This window comes from Ranitomeya imitator, chromosome 2 (assembly GCF_032444005.1).
Source record: "Ranitomeya imitator isolate aRanImi1 chromosome 2, aRanImi1.pri, whole genome shotgun sequence".
NCBI classification, from domain to species: Eukaryota; Metazoa; Chordata; class Amphibia; order Anura; family Dendrobatidae; genus Ranitomeya; species Ranitomeya imitator.
Window position 1 is genome coordinate 367,470,797 of NC_091283.1, and position 26,854 is coordinate 367,497,650.

At 46.6% G+C, this 26,854-nt stretch overlaps 1 pseudogene; it reads right to left on the reverse strand.

Annotated features, from left to right (window-relative positions):
- LOC138663928 (zinc finger protein 665-like) overlaps positions 1–26,854 on the reverse strand; it is a 256,803-nt pseudogene that overhangs the window by 72,096 nt on the left and 157,853 nt on the right.

Here is a 26,854-nt window from a genome sequence, read left to right on the forward strand (position 1 = left end):
ACCTGAAAAAATCACTACATCAATCAGTGGGAGAAAAATATTGGCCTCAGGGCTTGTGTGCCACTCCTGACTCCTGTGTGCATCATCACTCACTCAGTGGGCCATAGAAAGCCTTTTTTTGTTTTATTTGTTTTCTAAATTCTCCCTGAAAAAATCATTTTATTTTATTTGGTTTCTAAATTCTTCCTGAAAAAATCATTTTATTCTATTATTTTTTTTTCCTAAAGTCTCCCTGAAAAAAACAAAAAAAACAAATCAGTGGGAGATTAATATTTACATTTGTGCTTCAGTGACAGTCCTGCGTGTGTGGCATCTCTCTCATTTGTTGCCACCAACAACAGAGTGTGTAACATTGTGCCTGATTTTCGTTGTGGTCTCACTCACCAGTAAAGGGGTAGCTAAATCATACTGAAGTTATAGCTCACCGTGTAATTTGTGTGACAGCAACAAATACCGTTAGTTTGGTAACGTTTTTAAAACAATGAGGAAGTCTGCTGGAAGAGGTCGTGGCCGGGGGCGTTCATTGTCAGCTGGTAATGAGGGTAGTGGTAGTGGTGGAGCATCAGCTGGTCGTGGGAAAAAAAATATTGCACCTAAGTCTGGAGCTGTGGAGCCAGGTTCGTCGTCTGGCTACACAAGGCCTCGAACGTTCCCTTTTCTGGGAGTAGGAAAACCGCTTTTAAAGCCGGAGCAGCAAGAGCAAGTTTTGGCTTATCTTGCTGACTCAGCCTCTAGCTCTTTTGCCTCCTCTCGTGAAACTGGTAAATGTCAAAGCAGCGCGTCGTTAGTGGATGTTCACGGTCAGGGACAAGTCGCTTCCTTGTCCTCTTCAGCAAAAACAACAACAGAGAAGAATGCAGCAGGCGACACAGCGGGTTACTCCATGGAGCTCTTTACACATACCGTCCCTGGCTTAGAAAGTGAAGCAGTTAACAGTCCATGCCCATTACAAGTTGAATCTGACATGGAGTGCACTGATGCACAGCCACAGCCAGACTACTATGCTGGTCCTTTGACTCAGACCACAACATTGCCCTCGCAGGGTAATGATCAAGAATCAGACCCTGATGAGACTATGTTGCCCCATCACGAACGCTATACCACCGACCGACACGGTGACACAGACGAAGTTGCACACGAGCTACAAGAAGAGGTAATAGATGACCCAGTTCTTGACCCCGATTGGCAGCCATTGGGGGAACAGGGTGCAGGCGGCAGCAGTTCTGAAGCAGAGGAGGAGGGGCCGCAGCAGGCATCAACATCGCAACAGGTTCCATCTGCCGGGCCCGTATCTTGCCCAAAACGCGTGGCAAAGCCAAAACCTGTTGGAGGACAGCGTGGCCATCCGGTTAAAGCTCAGTCTACAATGCCTGAAAAGGTATCCGATGCTAGAAAGAGTGCAGTCTGGCATTTTTTTAAACAACATCCAATTGATCAGCGCAAAGTCATCTGTCAAAAATGTTCAACTACCTTAAGCAGAGGACAGAATCTGAAAAGTCTCAATACAAGTTGCATGCATAGACATTTAACCACCATGCATTTGCAAGCCTGGACTAACTACCAAACGTCCCTTAAGGTTGTAGCACCCTCGGCCAATGAAGCTAGTCATCAACGCAACATCCCTTCCGGCAGTGTAGGGCCACCATTTTCCGCACCACCTGCAGTATCTGTGCAGGATTCTTTGCCAGGCCAAAGCAGTCAGGGTCAGGGAATCACCAGTTTCGTAGTAGGAAACACTGCATCTAGGGCACCGGCGGCAACAATACCATCTCCCACCGTCTCTCAGTCTGCCATGTCCACCGGCACCCCCGCTAGTTCCACGATCTCCAGCTCTCCAGTCCAGCTCACCCTACATGAGACTATGGTTCGAAAAAGGAAGTACTTAGCCTCGCATCCGCGTACACAGGGTTTGAACGCCCACATAGCTAGACTAATCTCGTTAGAGATGATGCCCTACCGGTTAGTTGAAAGCGAAGCTTTCAAAGCCCTGATGGACTACGCTGTACCACGCTACGAGCTACCCAGTCGACACTTTTTTTCCAGAAAAGCCATCCCAGCCCTCAACCAACATGTTAAAGAGCGCATCGTCCATGCACTCAGGCAATCTGTGAGCACAAAGGTGCACCTGACAACAGATGCATGGACCAGTAGGCATGGCCAGGGACGTTACGTGTCCATCACGGCACACTGGGTAAATGTGGTGGATGCAGGGTCCACAGGGGACAGCACGTTTGGGACAGTTCTGCCTAGCCCACGGTCTAGGAAACAGTTGGCTGTAGCCGTTCGCACCCCCTCCTCCTCCTCCTCGTCCTCCTGCAGAAGCGAGACCTCGTCCACAGACCGCAGTCGCACAACCACTCCATCCGCAGCTGCCACTGTTGCACACCAGGTCTCCCATTATGGGGCAGCTACTGGCAAACGTCAGCAGGCTGTATTGGCTATGAAGTGTTTGGGCGACAACAGACACACTGCTGAAGTTCTGTCCGAGTTCTTGCAGAAAGAAACGCAGTCGTGGCTGGGCACTGTAGATCTTGAGGCAGGCAAGGTAGTGAGTGATAACGGAAGGAATTTCATGGCTGCCATCTCCCTTTCCCAACTGAAACACATTCCTTGCCTGGCTCACACCTTAAACCTGGTGGTGCAGTGCTTCCTGAAAAGTTATCCGGGGTTATCCGACCTGCTCCTCAAAGTGCGTGGACTTTGCTCACATATCCGCCGTTCGCCCGTACACTCCAGCCGTATGCAGACCTATCAGCGTTCTTTGAACCTTCCCCAGCATCGCCTAATCATAGACGTTGCAACAAGGTGGAACTCAACACTGCACATGCTTCAGAGACTGTGTGAACAGAGGCGGGCTGTTATGTTTTTGTGGGAGGATACACATACACGGGCAGGCAGTAGGATGGCAGACATGGAGTTGTCAGGTGTGCAGTGGTCGAAGATTCAAGACATGTGTCAAGTCCTTCAGTGTTTTGAGGAATGCACACGGCTGGTTAGTGCAGACAACGCCATAATAAGCATGAGCATCCCCCTAATGCGTCTGCTGATGCAAAGTTTGACGCACATAAAGGATCAGGCGTCTGCAGCTGAGGAAGAGGAAAGCCTTGATGACAGTCAGCCATTGTCTGGCCAGGGCAGTGTACAGGACGAGGTAGCGGGCGAACAGGAGGAGGAGGACGAGGAGGATGATGGGGATGATTATATTTTTAATGAGGAAGCTTTTCCGGGGCCAGTGGAAATTGTTGGCGCGGCAAGGCCGGGTTCTGGTTTTTGGAGGGACACAAGTGACGTGGATTTGCCTGAAACTGCCCCTCAACCAAGCACAACCACAGATTTGAGAACTGGAACTTTGGGCCACATGGCGGATTATGCCTTACGTATCCTCAAAAGGGACACACGCATAACAAAAATGATGAACGATGACGATTACTGGTTGGCCTGCCTCCTTGATCCTCGCTATAAAGGCAAATTGCAAAATATAATGCCACATGAGAACTTGGAACTAATATTAGCAACCAAACAATCAACTCTTATTGACCGTTTGCTTCTGACATTCCCTGCACACAACGCCCGTGATCGTTCTAACACGAGCTGCAGGGGCCAGCAGACCAGAGGTGTTAGAGGGGCAGAAATCAGAAGTGAAGTTAGCCAGAGGGGTTTTCTGACCAGGTTGTGCAGTGATTTTGCTATGACCGCAGACAGGACAGGTACTGCAGCATCAATTCAAAGTGACAGGAGACAACATTTGTCCAGTATGGTTACTAACTATTTTTCATCCCTTATTGACGTTCTCCCTCAACCGTCATTCCCATTTGATTACTGGGCATCAAAATTAGACACCTGTCCAGAATTGGCAGAATATGCATTGCAGGAGCTTGCTTGCCCGGCAGCTAGTGTCCTATCAGAAAGAGTATTCAGTGCTGCAGGTTCAATACTAACAGAAAAAAGGACTCGTCTGGCTACCCAAAATGTAGATGATCTAACCTTCATTAAAATGAACCACAACTGGATTTCGAAATCTTTTGCCCCACCTTGCCTGGCTGACACCTAGCTTTCCTATGTAAAGGTCTTGCCTGTGGACTATTCTGAACGACTTTTCCAATCTCGTAATTTGCAGCACCTGATTGTCCAGCATCCGACATATTAACACCTCCCTAAATGGCCAAAGTCCCCACACGGGGCCGTGGTATCGCCACTTGGCGCCAGCACCCGTGAGAGTACTGTTTGTCTGAAGAGGTGGGTGTGCCCGCTTTTGGTCGACGGCACTGCCACTAGGTCCCTCATAGTACAATAAAGTGTCTGGCGGTGGTGGTGCGCACCCAACGTCAGACACACCGTAATATGAGGGGCCCTGGGCCTGTACCGCCGGCCACAAGACAGTCCCCCCCCCAGGTCAAACAGTGCTCTATGACTTGCAAAATTTTCTCTCACAGCTCCACCAATGTTTAGTCTATGCGCTGACATCCTTCAATGCCTGGCACTGTCAATACCATTGTATTGACATTTTTCTTATGTTAGGCCTTCGAAGCCTGTCTGCGGTCACTCCTTCCACTAGGCCTCCACTGACCTGTCTACTGCTGCCCGTGTTCCCCTGGAACCAATTTTAAATTGCCTACAGCCAGCCCAATTTATTATGTTAGGGCTTCGAAGCCTGTCTGCGGTCCCTCCTTCCACTGGGCCTCCACTGACCTGTCTACTGCCGCCCGTGTTCCCCTGGAACCAATTTTAAATTGCCTACAGCCAGCCCAATTTATTATGTTAGGGCTTCGAAGCCTGTCTGCGGTCCCTCCTTCCACTAGGCCTCCACTGACCTGTCTACTGCCGCCCGTGTTCCCCTGGAACCAATTTTAAATTGCCTACAGCCAGCCCAATTTATTATGTTAGGGCTTCGAAGCCTGTCTGCGGTCCCTCCTTCCACTAGGCCTCCACTGACCTGTCTACTGCTGCCCGGGTTCCCCTGGAACCAATTTTAAATTGCCTACAGCCAGCCCAATTTATTATGTTAGGGCTTCGAAGCCTGTCTGCGGTCCCTCCTTCCACTAGGCCTCCACTGACCTGTCTACTGCTGTCCGTGTTCCCCTGGAACCAATTGTAAATTGCCTACATCCCAATTTTTGTTATGTTAGGCCTTCGAAGCCTGTCTGCGGCCCGTTCTTTCCACTACTACTACACTGACCAGGCCACTGCTGCCCGTGTTCCCCTGGAACCAATTTTAAATTGCCTACAGCCAGCCCAATTTATTATGTTAGGGCTTCGAAGCCTGTCTGCGGTCCCTCCTTCCACTAGGCCTCCTCTGACCTGTCTACTGCCGCCCGTGTTCCCCTGGAACCAATTTTAAATTGCCTACAGCCAGCCCAATTTATTATGTTAGGGCTTCGAAGCCTGTCTGCGGTCCCTCCTTCCACTAGGCCTCCACTGACCTGTCTACTGCTGCCCGGGTTAACCTGCAACCAATTTTAAATTGCCTACAGCCAGCCCAATTTATTATGTTAGGGCTTCGAAGCCTGTCTGCGGTCCCTCCTTCCACTAGGCCTCCACTGACCTGTCTACTGCTGTCTGTGTTCCCCTGGAACCAATTGTAAATTGCCTACATCCCAATTTTTGTTATGTTAGGCCTTCGAAGCCTGTCTGCGGCCCGTTCTTTCCACTACTACTACACTGACCAGGCCACTGCTGCCCGTGTTCCCCTGGAACCAATTTTAAATTGCCTACAGCCAGCCCAATTTATTATGTTAGGCCTTCAAAGCCTGTCTGCGGTCCCTCCTTCCACTAGGCCTCCACTGACCTGTCTACTGCCGCCCGTGTTCCCCTGGAACCAATTGTAAATTGCCTACATCCCAATTTTTGTTATGTTAGGCCTTCAAAGCCTGTCTGCGGTCCCTCCTTCCACTAGGCCTCCACTGACCTGTCTACTGCCGCCCGTGTTCCCCTGGAACCAATTGTAAATTGCCTACATCCCAATTTTTGTTATGTTAGGCCTTCGAAGCCTGTCTGCGGTCCCTCCTTCCACTAGGCCTCCACTGACCTGTCTACTGCCGCCCGTGTTCCCCTGGAACCAATTGTAAATTGCCTACATCCCAATTTTTGTTATGTTAGGCCTTCGAAGCCTGTCTGCGGTCCCTCCTTCCACTAGGCCTCCACTGACCTGTCTACTGCCGCCCGTGTTCCCCTGGAACCAATTGTAAATTGCCTACATCCCAATTTTTGTTATGTTAGGCCTTCGAAGCCTGTCTGCGGTCCCTCCTTCCACTAGGCCTCCACTGACCTGTCTACTGCCGCCCGTGTTCCCCTGGAACCAATTTTAAATTGCCTACAGCCAGCCCAATTTATTATGTTAGGGCTTCGAAGCCTGTCTGCGGTCCCTCCTTCCACTAGGCCTCCACTGACCTGTCTACTGCTGCCCGTGTACCCCTTGAACCAACATCAGAAAATATAAAAATAAGTATTTTGCTTATAAAAAAGAAAATACTGGAGAGATATCAAATGCAGACATTTTAACATTAAAAACAAACACATACAACAAAAATCTGGTACAGTACTAAAAATGGCCACCAGCTACAATAACTTTCTCCTGCAAGTAGTTAACTGAAAGTTTTTTTCAATTTAAAACACAGATATGGCATCCACCGAGTGTTGTCCTGTCGCGTCTTCTTTATATAATTGTCAAGAAGATGCAAAACAATGAAAATAATAAAATCATTATTTACCAAAAAAATAGAGTAAGTCAAAACCACATTGCAAATAAACATTCATTACAAATAAAGAAACAGGGCGCGTCCGAGGGTGAGTATATACCTAATAAGAATATAATCACCCTCGGACGCGCCCTGCTTCTTTCCGACAGCCTTCCTTCCTAAGAATCAGCCCTTCCGTGGTGTAGAGAGAGGGTGTGTTACACTCCAAGGTGTTCCCCAGGTTGCCTTTCCTGAGCTTCGATCTTCATGCTCTCGTTTAGTAGTTGTTGGAAACTACACTGCATTAGGCCTACAAATTGGGTATGGGGTGTAGAGAGATGGTGTGTTCAACTCCAAGGTGTTCTCCAGGTTGCCTTTCCTGAGCTTCGATCTTCCGGCTCTCGTTTAGTAGTTGTTGGAAACTACACTGCATTAGGCCTACAAATTGGGTATGGGGTGTAGAGAGATGGTGTGTTCCACTCCAAGGTGTTCTCCAGGTTGCCTTTCCCGAGCTTCGATCTTCCGGCTCTCGTTTAGTAGTTCTTGGAAACTACACTGCATTAGGCCTACAAATTGGGTATGGGGTGTAGAGAGATGGTGTGTTCCACTCCAAGGTGTTCTCCAGGTTGCCTTTCCTGAGCTTCGATCTTCCGGCTCTCGTTTAGTAGTTCTTGGAAACTACACTGCATTAGGCCTACAAATTGGGTATGGGGTGTAGAGAGATGGTGTGTTCCACTCCAAGGTGTTCCCCAGGTTTCCTCGCCAATGCTTCGATCTTCATGCTCTCGTTTAGTAGTTGTTGGAAACTACACTGCATTAGGCCTACAAATTGGGTATGGGGTGTAGAGAGATGGTGTGTTCCACTCCAAGGTGTTCTCCAGGTTGCCTTTCCTGAGCTTCGATCTTCCGGCTCTCGTTTAGTAGTTCTTGGAAACTACACTGCATTAGGCCTACAAATTGGGTATGGGGTGTAGAGAGATGGTGTGTTCCACTCCAAGGTGTTCTCCAGGTTGCCTTTCCTGAACTTCTATCTTCAGGCTCTCATTAAATTGTGGTTAAACGGAACAACTGCATTTGGCGTACTAGTTGGTTTGGGGCCTACTATCGGTGTCTGCCACTCCTTGCTGTTCTCCTGGTTTCCTGTCCTGAAATTCCGTTTTCAGGCGCTCGTTAAGTAGTTGTTAATGTTAGACTGCATTTGGCCTACTAGTTGGGTTGGGGCCTACTATCGGTGTCTGCCACTCCTTGCTGTTCTCCTCCACTGAACAAAGCTGTGCCGCCTGTTTACTACGGTTGCGAATTTTGAACTGCATTTCGACTACTTACTGATTTGGGCCTACTCTCTGTGTCAGCCTCTCATTCCAGTTGTCCTCCACTGCAATGCCCCCTGGTTATTCCTGTGTTACCAATTTTGAACTGCATTTAGCCAACTTTATTCTTTGGGCCTATATCTGTGTTTCCTCCTCATCCTGCCCATTGCCCAGCCAGTGATAGATGAGTCTGCTGGTACATTGACCCATAACGCAACATTCCCCGTGCACGCTACACAACAACATTGTGACCCTGCTGAAAGTCAGGTTGCTCTTCCCGCATACCATACCACCTTACACGGGGACAAAGAGGAAGGTGCAGATGAAAGTGCAGGTTCCTTCATCAGGTGGGGGGAGGAATACTAGTTGGCGACGTCACTGGCACAGGGCCTCTCATAGTACGCAAAAGTGTTGCTGCCGGTGGGAGGCGCCCCCGCCGTGCAAACACACCGCTGTACTTTGAGGGGCCCTGTGCCAGTGCCAATGCCAACGAGTGGGCCCCCCCTGCTTGCTCAGGTTCACAGCACTTGCAAAGTTGAAATACTTACCTCTCCCTGCTCCACTGCCGTGACGTGGTCCAGATTTCCTGGGCCCACTAATTACTTGATCCAGCCCTACCCACCACAACTTTAGCCAAATGACCCCCAATTTCAAATGCCTTCCAATTATTATAAGGTAAATTACGCTTGACAAGCTTCATTAAGAAGAATGGATGGTTTTGACATTAAAATGGGCACTCTAGGTGTTTTCCTGGCCCCCACTCACTGCCGACTATGCTGCCCCATTGACTTGCATTGGGTTTCGTGTTTCGGTCGATCCCGACTTTACGTCATAATCGGCCGATTTCACTCGACCCGACTTTTGAGATAGTCGGGTTTCGCGAAACCCGGCTCGACTCTACAAAGGTCAAGGTCGCTCAACTCTAGACATGATGTTTGAAAAATGCTTGCTACTGACATAAAGCAGAAATATGGTAAATAGAGGATAGGTTATCAATGTCTGATCGGTGGGGGTGTGACATACAGGACCCCCCACCGATCAGCTGTTTTAGGTGCCAGCGGCAGCCAGTTATAAAAGTATTCAACTTTGCCTTCTTATCGTCCTAAAAAGAATATAGAGAGCTTAGGCCACAAAGTCCAACAATACCGAGCTTCCTACTGCAAGATATGCTATTGTAGTTCCAAAGATCAAAAAAAAAGCACAAAAAGCATCTAGTAAAGCCAATGTCAAGTTTCACCACTGCAGCTTCTTCTGGGGCTTGGTATGCTTGAAAATCCACCTCATATTTATATTAACCATCCATGTCCATCTCAAGCACAAATATAAAAGATTTTTCTGTAAATAAAAAATATTCCATACAGGACATCTTTGTTCTGTCACCAGATAGAATAAAAAATAGTCGATGAATAAGGACAACCTAAAAAATAATTACTTTTTGCTTATATGGAACCAAATCAGATGGACAAAAATGCATATTTAAGTCATAAAGAAATACAAAAACATAAATTGAAGTTTATAGATTTTTGTGTTTTAGTTGCGGAATCTAAATCTCTTCAGCTTCTTAGTCTGCGCAAAACACTAAGTTACTGTTTTATTTGGACAGATCTGTCTGTTAAGGTTTTCTATAGAAAGGAAAAGGTATATTAAACTAAAAAGATTCCAAGATTCTAGAAAGGCAACAGCATCATTACCTTACGCTTTCTCTTTGTGGCCCATAATGATGTTTTTTTTCAAATTATTTTTTAAATTATCATTACTTTCTACATACCCTGTCATTTGGTTTTAGAGATTTGAAGAGGTAAGGGTAAGCACCTTCTAATTCTAGGGGTAGGATGGATTCTCCTAGTTGTAAGCTCTGACTGAAACAAGTCTCAGTCTAACAAAAGGTTTTCCAATGTTCAAAGTATCAAGAAGCATACAGTGATCCAGAGGCAAAATGGTCACCATTTGATTTTGACATGACCGGACTGCTGCGCCAATAAAGCAGCCACATCCAGTGGTTACTACTCACCTGGGTAGTCATATGTAGGAATCTCCTCTTTACACCACTCATCACCAATTACAAATGTCTCTATAGTATTAATATGGGTCAGATCTTCATCCTGGAACAAATATTGTAAAAGTCACATCTATGATCAGCTCTAATCCTGCCATCTCCACCATTCTTATTACACAAGTATAAAACATAATACTGGTGGACAAAACAAGACTGAGCACAAGACCTTCACCGCCATCTACACATCATAGAGGAGATCTCATGACACCTTCTCTCCATCTACCTGATGGTCTTGAGGAACATCGAGATCTTCTTGTTTACAGTCCTGTGGAAGAAGAGGACAGGGACATCTCTCTGGTGTTGTCCTCTTACTGGATAGAACTGGAGGAAACACATACAGAGACTGAATTAATTTTTTACAAACAGATAATTATAGGCCGAGTGTATTCAGTCCTATTACCTGGTGATGTGAGGGGCTGGGGAACCTCCATCATGGCATCCTTGTACAGATCTTTGTGTGCTTCTAAATACTCCCACTCCTCCATGGACAAATAGACGGTGACATCTTGACACCTTATAGGAACCTGACACATACAACGATATCGTCATCCCCTGATCCCTTCACAGCGTTACTGTATAATGTCCCAGCATTCCCAGCTGTGTCACCTCTCCAGTCAGCAGCTCTATCATCTTGTAGGTGAGTTCTAGGATCTTCTGGTCATTGATGTCCTCATGTATCAAGGGGTGAGGTTTAGGCCCAGTGATTTGGCTAAGGGTTCTTCCCCATCCCTCAGATACAGGGGCCTGACAGTGCTCACTTGAAGTCTTCTTCACTACTGTGTAATCCTGGTTATGGAGAGACACATTAATAAATCTCACTACAGACATTTTCAGAGTCCTCACCTCTCCAGATCTGTCCATCTGTTATTCCCATAGATAAGAATGATGTAATGTGACATCATCATAATCTCTCACCTCTCCAGTAAGCCGGAAGAGGATCTCTAGGGTGAGGTGTAATATCCTCTCGGCCATCTTGTCCTTGTCCATATCCATCCTTGATGTGTCAATCAGGAAAAGTCTCTAATATAGAAGAACTCCAATGTGATGATCCAAAATTGTAGGGATCTGAATGGGAAGAAGATGTAAAAGTATAAAGGATCCTGTGTAATATTACAATTACTGGAGATGCTAAAGGAAAACATGTTGATGTTGGATTCTCTCATCTGTACTGGTGGCTCGATTCTGGGGAACTGGTGGAGAGAGCTAAGAACAGCACTTATCTATTGCCGTCAGCCCTTTCACCTGTGAAGCCATCACTCCTTTGGTTGTGTAGTAAGAAGATATTGGATTCTTGCTGTAGTGATTAATTAGCTCCTAGTGATCATTTATCAATGGTTGGAAAACCTCTTATCTATTCCAAAACTGTCACTCAAACTAATTAAGTCCTCTTTTTCTCAGAAGAGGCAATTTGCATACTCAAAATAATGAAACTGAGGCAATTTGTAACTTGAGACCTTATTACATCATACCAACTGCAGAGGCTCAAAAGCTAAGCAGTTGGTGACTGTAATCTATACACTATCAGGGAGGTGTCTGACAGACTCCAAATTTATTCTGCAGTAGGCTAATGACACTAAAAATACAACCAGAATAATGAATCAGTATTTTGAGCATACTAAAGAAACAAGAAGTACTGGAAGTGATGATATGGTCTCTTCAGAGCCCTGATCTCAACGTCATCTAATCTATCTGGGATTACATAGAGAGACAGAAAGATCTGACAAGCCGACATCCACAGAAGATCTGTAGTTAGTTCTCCAAGATGTTTGGAACAACCTCCTTGCAGAGTTCCTTCAAAAATTTTGAGTACGTATACTTGGAAGAATTCATATTTTGCTCCTGTTTTTAAGGAAATGGTGGTCACATCAACTATTGATGCGATTTAGATTTCTCTTTTGTTTACTCTGCATTTTGTTAAATGATAAAATAGACTAATAACAATTATTGAAAGCATTCCTTCTTTGCGGCATTTTTTTCAAATGTGCCTTCAATTTTTGCATAGTACTGTATGTACCATAAAATGCTATAGTTTAAAACTATATTTAAAGTGTCTGAAATAGCGAGCAAAGGAGCTTGCGAGTGATTTGTTCTAAGTGTGGTTTGGCTTAGGTGTGACTTCATTGACTTAGGATTCTGGGAGATTACAAAGGAGAGACTTGTACAAATTTACTGTTTACAGTTCATAATCATCCATTTGTGCCATCTCAATTAGATGGTGCTCCACTTTTAACAATACCATCCAGTGTTCATTTGGTTGCATGTATGCAACTCTTGATGAGCTGTTTGAGGGTGCATTCTGCTGTGCAAGACGCAGAGGTGGACATACCATTGGTGCAACCCTGCCACACAGGGGCCTAGGAGGTAAGGGAGTCACTTCCACCTCCAAAGCTGCATTAAACTTCTGTCACAAACCCTTTACTAGTCTGCAAAGGGTCCATATACTGTTCTTGCACAGGGGTCCTCTTCTGTTTGTGTCCGACCTTTGTAAGATGTGTTTCACATTTGGAAGCCCTGATAATGGATCTAAATGAGCAGCTGGCAACACTGAGATCCATAAACAACATGGAAAGGAATATTGTATGCTGCTCACTGAAAAGACACTGACTAGGGTAAATGTGTGAGAGGATGGTAGCATGGAGTTGCAGGACAGTGAGGCAGCTAGCTGGATAACAGTTAAGGCCCCTTCACATTAAGCGACGCTGCAGCGATACCGACAACGATCCGGATCGCTGCAGCGTCGCTGTTTGGTCGCTGGAGAGCTGTCACACAGACAGCTCTCCAGCGACCAACGATCCCGAAGTCCCCGGGTAACCAGGGTAAACATCGGGTAACTAAGCGCAGGGCCGCGCTTAGTAACCCGATGTTTACCCTGGTTACCAGCGTAAAAGTAAAAAAAAAAAAACACTACATACTTACCTACCGCTTTCTGTCCCCGGCGCTCAGCTTCTCTGCACTCCTCCTGTACTGGCTGTGAGCACAGCGGCCGGAAAGCAGAGCGGTGACGTCACCGCTCTGCTTTCCGGCTGACCGACGCTCACAGCCAGTACAGGAGGAGTGCAGAGCACAGCGCCGGGGACAGACAGCGGTAGGTAAGTATGTAGTGTTTGTTTTTTTTTACTTTTACGCTGGTAACCAGGGTAAACATCGGGTTACTAAGTGCGGCCCTGCGCTTAGTTACCCGATGTTTACCCTGGTTACCAGTGAAGACATCGCTGGATCAGTGTCACACACGCCGATCCAGCGATGTCCACGGGAGATCCAGCGACGAAATAAAGTTCTGGACTTTGTTCAGCGACCAACGATCTCCCAGTAGGGGCCTGATCGTTGGTCGCTGTCACACAGAACGATATCCTTAACGATATCGTTGCTACGTCACAACGTTGCTACGTCACAAAAAGCAACGATATCGTTAACGATATCGTTATGTGTGAAGGTACCTTTAGAAGGCATGGTTGAAGGAAGAGTGTCACGGAGGCTAATCCTAATCTGGCACCCCAGCAAGTGTCAATACAGAGTAGCACTGCTACAGCAAGATATGTCATTCAAAAGTTGAGGTAGTGTCTATATTAAGAGGGAAATAGGAGCGTAGGGCAGGCCAGACAGGCGCTGGAAGTAGGAGATTCCATTACTAAGGGAACAAATAGTGCAATCTGACACAAAGATGGATCACCGACCGAACGTGGTGTTGTCTTCCTGGCGCTTGAGTTCAAACCATAGCAGATTGGGTTGACAGATTATTAGGATGAGTTGGTGAGGACCTAGCGGTCATGGTGCAGGTTGGCACCAATGACAAACTAAGAGGTAGACGAAAGGTCCTTAAAAATCATTGCAGGGAATTAGTCTGAAAGTTTAAGGCAAGGACCTTGAAGGTAGTATTATCTGAAATACTGCCTGTACCACATGCCACACCAGAGAGGTGGCGAGAGATTAGGAAGGTGAATAAGTGGCTCAGAAATTTGTGTTGGAAGGAGAGTTTGTGGTTTATGGAAAACTGGGCCAAATTCTCAGTTGGCTACGGGCTCTACGCTAGAGATGGGCTGAAAGTTAATGGGCAGAGGGCCGCCGTGCTGGAGGAAAGAATGGTTAGAAGGTTGGAGGAATGTTTAAACTACAGACTTGGGGAGGACAATTCTATATAGGAGTGGAAGATATTGTAGATAGTAGAGAGAGATTGAGATTAGGATAGTAAGTACACTAAAGGCCCCTTCACATTTAGCGACGCTGCAGCGATACCGACAACGATCCGGATCGCTGCAGCGTCGCTGTTTGGTCGCTGGAGAGCTGTCACACAGACCGCTCTCCAGCGACCAACGATGCCGGTAACCAGGGTAAACATCGGGTAACTAAGCGCAGGGCCGCGCTTAGTAACCCGATGTTTACCCTGGTTACCATGCTAAAAGTAAAAAAAACAAACACTACATACTTACCTACAGCTGTCTGTCCTCCAGCGCTGCGCTCTGCTTCTCTGCTCTCCTCTTGTACTGTCTGGGAGCCGGAAAGCAGAGCGGTGACGTCACCGCTCTGCTTTCCGGCTCACAGACAGTACAGGAGGAGTGCAGAGCACAGCGCTGGAGGACAGACAGCGGTAGGTAAGTATGTAGTGTTTGTTTTTTTTTACTTTTAGCATGGTAACCAGGGTAAACATCGGGTTACTAAGCGCGGCCCTGCGCTTAGTTACCCGATGTTTACCCTGGTTACCAGTGAAGACATCGCTGGATCGGTGTCACACACGCCGATCCAGCGATGTCTCCAGGGAGTCCAGCGACGAAATAAAGTTCTGGACTTTATTCAACGACCAACGATCTCCCAGCAGGGGCCTGATCGTTGGTCGCTGTCACACATAACGATTTCATTAACGATATCGTTGCTACGTCACAAAAAGCAACGATATCGTTAACAATATCGTTATGTGTGACGGTACCTTAAGGGTACCGTCACACTATACGATTTACCTACGATCACGACCAGCGATACGACCTGGCCGTGATCGTTGGTAAGTCGTAGTGTGGTCGCTGGAGAGCTGTCACACAGACAGCTCTCCAGCGACCAACGATGCCGAGGTCCCCGGGTAACCAGGGTAAACATCGGGTTACTAAGCACACCGATCTAGCGATGACAGCGGGAGATCCAGCGACGAAAGAAAGTTCCAAACGATCTGCTACGACGTATGATTCTCAGCAGGATCCCTGATCGCTGCTGCGTGTCAGACACAGCGATATCGTATGGATATCGCTGGAACGTCACAAATCGTACCGTCGTAGCGATCAAAATGGCACTGTGACGGTACCCTAAGGGTGAACAGAGAGATACATTAAGTGCATGATTAATGAATCAGATCTAATATTGTTGGAGAAAAATTTTTGATACTGTGGAAATTACTTAGACATGGCTGGACAAGAGCTGACTGGGTAGTTATGTAACAGGGCTATAGTCTGTTCAGAAATGACCATATAAATTAGAGGGGGGGAGAGGTTTATGGCTGGACAAGAGCTATGACTGGGTAGTTATGTAACAGGGCTATAGTCTGTTCAGAAATTACCATATAAAGTAGAGGGGGGAGAGGTTTATTTATTTGTAAAATTGTCCCTAAAGCTCATCCTACATGATAATACAGTGGGGAAAATAAGTATTTGATACACTGACGATTTTGCAAGTTTTCCCACCTACAAAGAATGGAGACGTCTGTAATTTTTATTGTAGATACACTTCAACTGTGAGAGACAGAATCTAAAAATAAAATAAAGAAAGATTGCCTTCTCACCAAGCTGCTGATCTATTGTCCTGAATTGACAATATCAAAATTGACAGTGCGTCAAATACTTATTTTCCCCACTGTATATGTGAGGCTAATGAAAATGTAGAGTCCCTGTGGGTGGAGATGAGGAGAGAGAAAAAATAATAGAATAATGATAGAGATTAGTTATTAGTCTCCAAATAAAATGGACGTGGCAGAAAATATCCTCATAAAGCAAACAAATGAGGCAGTGAAGCAGGGAGAATTCATTATTATGGGGGACTTAAACTCCCTGGATATGAATTGGGGACCAGAAACTTGCAGGTCCATCAACGCAAACAGGTTTTTGACAATAATGAAATGGAATTCCCTTTCATAACTGGTTCAGGACCCAACAAGAGGGGAGGAACTGCTAGACCTAATATTAACCAATAGGCCAAACAGGACAACACATATAGGGGTTGGGGGTCACTTTTGTTATATTCTGGGCAAGAGACCGATACTACTGCTCCTGAAGTGTATGTGCTCATGGAAAGCACCGCTGTCTTAACTTCATTTAGGCAAAAACCTCAGCAATGAAATGATGATCGAGAATGAAAATCTTTGTGCAGTAAGTTTCATTAATAGCTGTAAATCATTCAGCTGCTGCGATGAAAACTTAATCTCCGAACACTAACAAATACTCGGAGAACACCCGAGCGTGCTCAGGAAAACCCGAGCAATGAGTACACTCGCTCATCACTAGAGACTTGCATTATAGACAAGCCCAATATAAGGTAGATGAGGCTTGTACTGCTGGCTCATTTGTACATATTGGGAAAGGATCTTTGAGATGGAAATACCCCTATAGGGGAATGGGTGGACTACAATGTGAGGAAAAGTTATGTTATTCAGATTGGAAAAACGAAGACTTAGGGGTGATCTTATTATAATGTACAGATATATGAGGGAACAATACAAAGATTTTAATGATGTTTTTATACCCAGATCTGCGACGAGGACAAGGAGGCATCCATCTAGAGGGAAGAAGGTTTAATCATAATCACAGTACTTCTTTACTGTAAGAGCAGAGAGGCTATGGATTATTTATTATTAGAGCACATAGACTATGGATTATTTGCGGTTAGAGCAGATAGGCTATGGATTCTTTGCGGTTAGACCACATAGACTATGGATTATTTGCGGTTAGAGCATATAGACTATAGATTCTTTACGGTTTGAGCATATAGACTATGGATTATTTACTGTTAGAGCACAGAGACTATGGATTTTCTGCTGTAACATGATGTTGTAATGGTTGTTTCCCTACAATAGTACAATGAGGGCTTGGACACCTGTCTTGATAAATATATAACATTATTGGTTATGGGCCCTAGATCCGGTGATGGGACGTTGATCCTGGAACTAGTCTGATTGCTGTATGTGGAGATGGGAAGGAATTTTCCCCCTATTATGGTTTTATTAGTGTCTCTGCCCCGTGGGGTTTTTGCCTTCCTCTCGATCAACATGTCAGGCTACAGGTTGAACTCGATGGACGTAAATCTACCTTCAACCTTAAAACTATGAAACATTATTGGCAAAATAGATCATTAAATGCTATGGAATGCGGATTTTATCTGTGCTGTGTACTGAACATTTGGGAATCTGTGAGAATATTCCGCTGTATGAACTTATCCTAAAGATAAATTAACATCTTCATATTTACTGTTTTCTCCCCATTTACTGAATACAATACTTGATTCATATAAAATCTGTATGTTAGGGTCTGCTAGGGTTTAGTAACCATATATACAGAGAAAGCCAAATCCAAGGGGACAAAAGGATGAGGGCCACCGGAACCTTAACCAAGCTGTAATACAGCTATATGGGAGAAGATGGAAAAACTCCAAAGATAAGCTGGGTACAGAAGAGGTTACTGCCCCCTGCCCCCGCCCAGTAATGGGGAATCTCCAGCACCTACCTCCACCTGCAGAGCCACACACCACATATATGGCTGTTCTGTGCACACAGGACCTGTGATGATGTCACAGTCATGTGATCAGTCACATGGAGGGGAGGCGTCAAGACATACCATGACACTATATAAGGTGTACGTGTAACAGAGCCCTGTGTGTGTACGAGGTGTAAAGAGAGGAGCCATGTGTGACAGAGAGGAGTCTTGTATGAGGTGTAAGAAGAGCTGTGTGTGTACAGAGAGGAGTCATGTGTGCATGAGGTGTAAGGAGAGAAGCCGTCTGTGTACAGAGATAAACCGTGTGTGTGAGGTGTAAGGAGATGAGCCATGTGTGTATGGATAGGAGCCATGTGTGTACGGAGAGGAGCAGTGTGTGTATGAGGTATAAGGAGATGAGCCATGTGTGTACAGAGAGAAACCGTGTTTGAGGTGTAAGGAGTTGAGCCGTCTATGTACAGAGGTAAACCGTGTGTGTGAGGTATAAGGAGAGAAGCCATGCGTGTACAGAGATAAACCATGTGTGAGGTGTAAGGAGATGAGCCATGTGTGTACAGAGAGAAACTGTGTGTTTGAGGTGTAAGGAGATGAGCCGTCTGTGTACAGAAATAAACCGTGTGTGTGTAAGGAGATGAGCCATGTGTGTATGGATAGGAGCCGTGTGTGTACGGAGAGGAGCCATGTGTGTACACAGATAAACCATGTGTGAGGTGTAAGGAGAGAAACCGTGTGTGTGAGGTGTAAAGAGAAGCAATGTGTGAGGTGTAAGGAGAGAAGCCGTTTGTACAGAGAGAAACCGTGTGTTTGAGGTGTAAGGAGATGAGCCGTCTGTGTACAGAGATAAACCGTGTGTGTGTGAGGTGTAAGGAGATGAGCCATGTGTGTAAGGCTAGGAGCCGTGTGTGTACGGAGAGGAGCCATGTGTCATGTGTACGGAGAGGAGCAGTGTGTGTATGAGGTATAATGAGAGAAACCGTGTGTTTGAGGTGTAAGGCGTTGAGCCGTCTGTGTACAGAGATAAACCGTGTGTGTGAGGTATAAGGAGAGAAGCCGTGTGTGTGCAGAGAGAAACCGTGTGTGTGAGGTGTAAAGAGAAACAATGTGTGAGGTGTAAGGAGAGAAGCCGTTTGTACAGAGAGAAACCGTGTGTGTGAGGTGTAAGGAGATGAGCCGTCTGTATACAGAGATAAACCGTGTGTGTGTGAGGTGTAAGGAGATGAGCCGTGTGTATAGATATAAGCCGTGCTTGTACTGAGAGGAGCCGTGTGTGTATGAGGTGTAAGGATAGGAGCCATCTGTGTACAAGGTGTACGGAGCAGAGCAGTGTGTGTACGGAGCGGAGCCGTGTGTGTACGAGGTGTACAGAGAGGAGCCATGCGTGTATGAGGTGTAAGAATAAGAGCGTAGCTGTGTGTGCATGAGGTGTAAGTAGAGGAGCAGTGTGAGTACGATGTGTATGGAGAGGAGCCGTGTGGGTACTACATGTACGGAGCCGAGACGTGTGTGTACAACGTTTACGGAACTCAGCCGCGTGGGTACGACGTGTACTGAGTGAAGTGTGTGCACGAAGATTAGGCACTAGAGATCTTGTTTCCCTCCAATGAATAAATCCTCTGAGGATGTGGAGCGCATACATCATTCTGCCCTATTGCTGTTAGGGATGGGGTGATGTCGATACCTTTCAACTTTTCTATAAGCAAAAGGGAGACAAATTGTGCAGCGTGCAAATGTTCTGCTCACACCCCTTAGTCGCTTAATTATTTCAATCTACCCTGGTAGTATAAAATGTCAGAAGGGCAGTGGCTGCAAGCGATATTCGCCTGAGACTGCAGAGTGTCGTCCCAAATCCGCAACTGTTCATTATATCTAGGACAGTTGGGGCCTCTACATTTTTTTTCTTCATTCATAGTTTTAGCAGCCTTGTTTTTTTGCAATATGAGCAGCAGTTCTTTTTAATCCCTTTACCCACAAAGGTGGTTTACACGCTAATGACCAGGCCAATTTTTACAATTCTGACCATTGTCACTTATGTGGTTACAACGGGGAAAAAAAGTAGTCAGTCAGCTACCAATTGTGCAAGTTCTCCCACTTAAAGGGAATCTGTCACCCCAAAAATCGTATATGAGCTAAGGCCACCGGCATCAGGGGCTTATCTACAGCACTCTGTAATGCTGTAGATAAGCCGCCGATGTAACCTGAAAGGTAAGAAAAACAGGTTATATTATACTCACCCAGGGGCGGTCCTGGTTCGTTTCGGGTCCGATGGGTGTCACTGTCCGGCGCCTCCTATCTTCATACGATGACGTCCTCTTCTTGTCTTCCTGCTGCGGCTTTGGTGAAGGCGTACTTTGTCTGCCCTGTTGAGGGCAGGGCAAAGTACTGCAGTTAGCAGGCGTCGGGCCTCTCTGACCTTTCCTGTCGCCTGCACACTGCAGTACTTTACTCTGCCCTCAACAGGGCAGACACTATGCCTGCGCCGGAGCAGGAAAACAAGAAGAGGACGTCATCGTATGAAGATGGGAGGTGCCGGACCTGGACTGCGACGCCCATCGGACCGGACTGCAGCATGATCGCCCCTGGGTGAGTATAATATAACCTGTTTTTCTTACCTTTGAGGTTACATCGGGGGCTTATCTACAGCATTACAGAATGCTGTAGATAAGCCCGTGATGCCAGTGGCCTTAGCTCATATACGATTTTTGTGGTGACAGATTCCCTTTAAAAAGATGAGAGGACTGTAATTGCCATCGTAGGTAGACCACAACTATGAGAGTCAAAATGAGAAAACAAATCCAGAAAATCACCTTGTCTGATTTGGCAAGATTTATATTGCAAATTATGGTGGAAAATAAGTATTTGGTCACGTAAAAACATGCAGGATTTTTGGCTCTCACAGACCTGTAACTTCTTTAAGAAGCTCCTCTGTCCTCCACTCATTACCTGTAGTAATGGCACCAGGTTTGAACTTGTTATCAGTATAAGGCTAGTTTCACACTAGCGTTTAGCCAGGCTGCGGAGGGATGCGGACTTCCTCCGTGAAGCTCCGTCCACTGCTGCGCCTCTTCATTCAACTCCGCCTTCATCTTGAGTGGAGCCCCAGATCGAAGGAGATTATCAGTGGTCTTGTATGTCTTTCATTTTTTTTATTATTGCTCCCACAGTTGATTTTTTAACACAAGCTGCTTGCCTATTGCAGATTCAGTCTTCCCAGCCTGGTGCAGGGCAATAATTTTGTTTCTGGTGTCCTTTTGACAGCTCTTTGGTCTTCACCATAGTGGAATTTGGAGTGTGACTGTTTGAGGTTGTGGACAGGTGTCTTTTAGGCTAGTTTCACACTAGCGTTTAGCCGGGCTGCGGACTTCCTCCGTGAAGCCCCAACCACTGCCGCGCCTCTTCATTCAGCTCCGCCTACGGCAGCATGCAGCGTGCGCACCCTATTTTTAACATTGGGTATGCTGGCCATGCCGCTGTATGCGAATGCCTCCGCATGCATCGTTTTGATGGTGCGATGACCTGCGCCGAACTCAACGAGTTGCAATTTTGTGCAGATGCCGCACCGTTAAAAGCATTTGGATTGGCCAGAAGAGTATTGGGAGAATGTCATATGATCTGAAGAAATCAAAGTAGAACTGTTTGGTAGAAACAAAACTCGTTGTGTTTGGGGGAGACAGAATGCTGAGTTGCATCCAAAGAACACCATACCTACTGTGAAGCATGGGGGTGGCAACATCATGCTTTGGGGCTGTTTCTCTGCAAAGGGACCAGGAAGACTGATCCATGTACATGAAAGAATAAATGGGGCCAAGTATCATGAAATTTTGAGTGCAAACCTCCTTCCATCAGCAAGGCCATTGAAGATGAAACCTGGATGGGTCTTTCAGCATGATGATCCCAAGCACACCGCCAGGGCAACGAAGGAGTGGCTTCGTGTGAAGCATATGAAGGTCCTGGAGTGGCCTAGTCAGTCTCCAGATCTCAACCCCATAGAAAACCTTTGAAGACAGTTGAAAGTCCGTGTTGCTCAGCAACAGGCCCAAACATCACTGCTCTAGAGCAGATCTGCATGGAGGAATGGGCAAACATACCACCAACAGTGTGTGCCAACCTTGTGAAGACTAACAGAAAACATTTGACCTGTCATTGCCAACAAAGAATATATAACAAAATATTGAGATGAACTTTTGTTAAGGACTGGTGATGAGCGAGCATGCTCACCGCTACTCGGTACTCGTCCGAGCATCTCACTGCTCGAGATGCTTGGAGCTTGCCGAGTATTTCCGGGGTTGCTCAGCGGGAGCTCAGGTCCCTGCCCTGCATTTTGGTGCTCTTTAGAAATCCAATGAACATGCAGGGATTATCTGCCACACACTGTAATGCCGCAGCCATGTTCGTTGTGGCATTACAGTGATTGGCTGGCCGCACAGCATCATCAGGTCTATATCAGACCTGGCGCCGCCATGCTCATCACAGTCTGCTCCGTAATCAGGCAGAGTAGGGAGAGTTGCTGCTGAGCTAGGGAGAGATTTGCTTGGTTCTTTCTTAGTGTGGGTATACCATATATGATACACAAATCATCTCAACTAACAGTCCTTCTGAGGACTAATAAAGCTACATAGATATCAGTGCTAGGCAGGCAGTGTATGTGGCAGACTGCAGTGCATATAGCAAGAGGGTCCATTCCAGTTCAGTCTGATGCTGCTGCTATTAAAGATATTTCTAGACATAGCCCCAGGTATCAGGGGCCAGGAATAATTTTTTTTTACAGGCCAGCTATTTACAACTGTGGTTTGTCCGTCACACGGATCAGAGATAAAAATTGCACTCAAAATTCAGCCATTTCTGGCCTCCGTTTAAATTTTGTTCCAGTGTCTTAGTGAAGTTATTGACATCAGTTTGCTGGTAAAAATAGTTACCTACAGGCCAGCTATTTGAAACTGTGGTTTGCCAGTCACATGGATCACATATAACTGCGCTCAAAATTCTGGCATTTGTGCCCTCCATTTAATTTTTGTTGCAGTGTGCTAGCAAAGTTATTGACACCAGTTTGATGGTAAAAATAGTTACCTACAGGCCAGCTATTTCAAACTGTGGTTTGTCCGTCACACGAATCACATATAAGTTTGCTCCAAATTCAGCCATTTGTAGTGAATGTGAAAAAAATTGCCCACCATTTAAAATGGGCAAGGTGCGTGGCAAGGGACAGGGAACTGGACGTGATGGTGATGGTGCATGCAGAGGCCGAGGCTGTGGCCATGGGCAAGCTGAAATTGTGCCACAACAAACACCCACATATTCTCATCCGACCTTCCTGTCCCAATTACTAGGGGTCCGCAGCACATCATTATTGAATCCAGAGCAGTGTCAAAAGGTTGTTGGTTGGATAACGGATAATGCTTCCAGTCACTTTGCTACCACCACCACCCTATCTTCCACCCAGTCAAGTCTCAGTAGCCGTGAGTCTGGACCGCATATTCATCACCCTGATCCTCCTTCCTCCCACCATGCCGAGTGCCCGGAGACAACTGATCCCACACTTGGACTCTCCGAAGAGCTGTTCACTTTTCCATTTATAGATTGGGGCCTCTCGTCCGGTCCACTTGAAGCGGAGCCAGAGGAGATCGCATGTAGTGATTCCCAAATATTTGAGCAGCCACGGTCACATGAAGGTGACGGTGGGAAAGTCTCTCAAGAGGTGGACGATGATGAGAGACAATTGCCAGAAAGTCAGGAGGAGGAGCAGGGTGCAGAAGTTGAAGACGAGGTGGTGGATGATATAGTAACTGACCCAAGCTGGAAGGAGGACATGCAGAGCGAGGACAGCAGCATACAGGGGGAGGGAGGCGTAGCACCCAACAGGCAGGAAAAAGCAGTGTGGTGGCTGCAGACAGAAGTTGGGCAACTGTTCCCCGTAACACGAACATGACAGAAGGTGCCAGTCCAACTGTAAGGTCTTCTCAAGTCTGGTTGTTTTTTAAAGACTCTGCCGATAACCCCAAAAAGGCTATTTGCACCACCTGCCAGGCCAGTATCATCAGGGGTAGCAAAACTACCACCCTGACCACCATCAGCATGATCAGGCACATGGCAGCAAAGCACCCGACTTTGTGGGCTGAACCACAGGGTGCAATAACAGTGTCTGCAGTGACACCACTGCTTCTTCCGCTGTTGTGCGTGCAAGCCAATCCCCTGTCCATGGTGCATGCGAAAATGTCTTCAGCCCTGCACCTGTCGTTGCACACACTCAACTAGCATCATCAGCAAGCACATCCATGTCCTTGTCCCAGCGCAGCGTTCAGTTGTCTATACCCCAGTCCTTGGAACGTAAGTGCAAATACGCAATCAACACCCCATAGGCCACACTACTTAATTCCCGCATTAAATATGCAAAAATGTCTACATTTCTGGGTTTTTTTTCAGTCAAGATGGTGTGCAGAGTGTACATTAATGAGAAAAAAATGAACGTTTTTAACCCCTTCCCGACCCATGAGGCCACATAGGCGTCATGAAAGTCGGTGCCAATCCGACCTGTGATGCCTATGTGGCGTCATGGAGGGATCACGTCCCTGCAGATCTGGTGAAAGGGTTAACTCCAATTTCACCCGATCTGCAGGGACAGGGGGAGTGGTAGTACAGCCCGGGGGGGGGGGGGGGGTGGCTTCACCCCCCCGTGGCTACGATCGCTCTGATTGGCTGTTGAAAGTGAAACTGCCAATCAGAGCGATTTGTAATATTTCACCTATTAAAACTGGTGAAATATTACATTCCAGCCATGGCCGATGTTGCAATATCATCGGCCATGGCTGGAAACACTGGTCTGCCCCCCTACCGCCACTGATCCCCCCCCCCAGTCCTCCGATCAGTCCTGTACACTGCTCCGATTCCCTCCGTCCTCCTGTCCGCTCCCCCCGTGCTCTTGTCCGCTCCAATCCAACCCCCCTACACTTCGATCCACCCCCCCATGCTCCAATCCACCCCCCGTGCTCCAATCCACCCCCCCATGCTCCGATCCACCCCCCCGTGCTCCAATCCACCCCCCCATGCTCCGATCAACCCCCCCCCCCCCCCGTGCTCTCCTCCACCCCATCATACTTACCGAGCCTCCCGGGGTCCGTCCGTCTTCTCCATGGGCGCCGCCATCTTCCAAAATGGCGGGCGCATACGTAGTGCGCCCGCCGAATCTGCCAGTAGGCAGATTCGTTCCAATGTGCATTTTGATCACTGTGATAAAACCTATCACAGTGATCAAAATGAAAAAAAAAAAGTAAATGACCCCCCCCCTTTGTCACCCCTATAGGTAGGGACAATTATAAGATAAAGAAATTTTTTTTTCCACTAAGGTTGGGGTTAGAACCAGGGTTAGGGTATGTGCACACGTATTCTGGTCCTCTGCGGATTTTTCCGCAGCAAATTTGATAAATCCGCAGTGCTAAAGCGCTGCGGATTTATGGCGGATTTACCGCGGTTTTTCTGCGCATTCCACTGCAGTTTTACAACTGCGATTTTCTGTTGGAGCAGTTGTAAAACCGCTGCGGAATCCGCAGAAAGAAGTGACATGCTGCGGAATGTAAACCGCTGTGTTTCCGTGCAGTTTTTCTGCAGCATGTATACAGCGATTTTTGTTTCCCATAGGTTTCACTGTTTAGGCACATCAGGGGTCTCCAAACGCAACATGGCGCCACCATTGATTCCAGCCAATCTTGTATTCAAAAAGTCAAATGGTGCTCCCTCACTTCCGATCCCCGACGTGTGCCCAAACAGTGGTTTACCCCCACATATGGGGTACCAGCACACTCAGGACACACTTGCTAAAACATCATTTTTGAGGAAAGAAAAATGATTTTTTATTTTCACGGCTCTGCGTTGTAAACGTCTGTGAAGCACTTGGGAGTTCAAAGTGCTCACTACATATCTAGATAAGTTCCTTGGGGGGTCTAGTTTCCAAAATGGGGTCACTTGTGGGGGGTTTCTACTGTTTAGGCACACCAGGGGCTCTGCAAACGCAATGTGACGCCCGCAGACCATTCCATCAAAGTCTGCATTTCAAAAGTCACTACTTCCCTTCTGAACCCCAACGTGTGCCCAAACAGTGGTTTACCCCCACATATGGGGTATCAGCGTACTCAGGAGAAACTGGACAACAACTTTTGGGGTCCAATTTCTCCTGTAACCCTTGGAAAAATAAAAAATTCTGGGCTAAAAAATTATTTTTGAGGAAAGAATTTTTTTTTTATTTTCATGGCTCTGCGTTATAAACTTCTGTGAAGCAGTTGGGGGTTCAAAGTGCTCACCACACATCTAAATTAGTTCCTTTGGGGGTCTAGTTTCCAAAATGGGGTCATTTGTGGGGGATCTCCAATGTTTAGGCACACAGGGGCTCTCCAAACGTGACATGGTGTCCGCTAATGATTGGAGCTAATTTTCCATTTAAAAAGCCAAATGGCGTGCCTTCCCTTCCGATCCCTGCCGTGCGCCCAAACAGTGGTTTAGCCCCACATATGGGGTATCAGCGTACTCAGGACAAACTGGACAACAACATTTGGGGTCCAAATTCATCTATTACCCTTGGCAAAATAGGAAATTCCAGGCTAAAACATCATTTTTGAGGAAAGAAAAATTTTTTTGTATTTTCATGGCTCTGCGTTATAAACTTCTGTGAAGCACTTGGGGGTTTAAAGTGCTCAATATGCATCTAGATAAGTTCCTTGGGGGGTATAGTTTCCAAAATGGGGTCACTTGTGGGGGAGCTCCAATGTTTAGGCACACAGGGGCTCTCCAAACGCGACATGGTGTCTGCTAACAATTGGAGCTAATTTTCCATTAAAAAAGTCAAATGGCGCGCCTTCCCTTCCGAGCCCTGCCGTGTGCCCAAACAGTGGTTTACCCCCACATATGAGGTATCGGCGTACTCGGGAGAAATTTCCCAACAAATTTTAGGATACATTTTATCCTATTGCCCATGTGAAAATGAAAAAATTGAGGCAAAAATAAATTTTTTGTGAAAAAAAAAGTACTTTTTCATTTTTACGGATCAATTTGTGAAGCACCTCAGGGTTTAAAGTGCTCACTAGGCATCTAGATAAGTTCCTTGGGGGTCCAGTTTCCAAAATGGGGTCACTTGTGGGGGAGCTC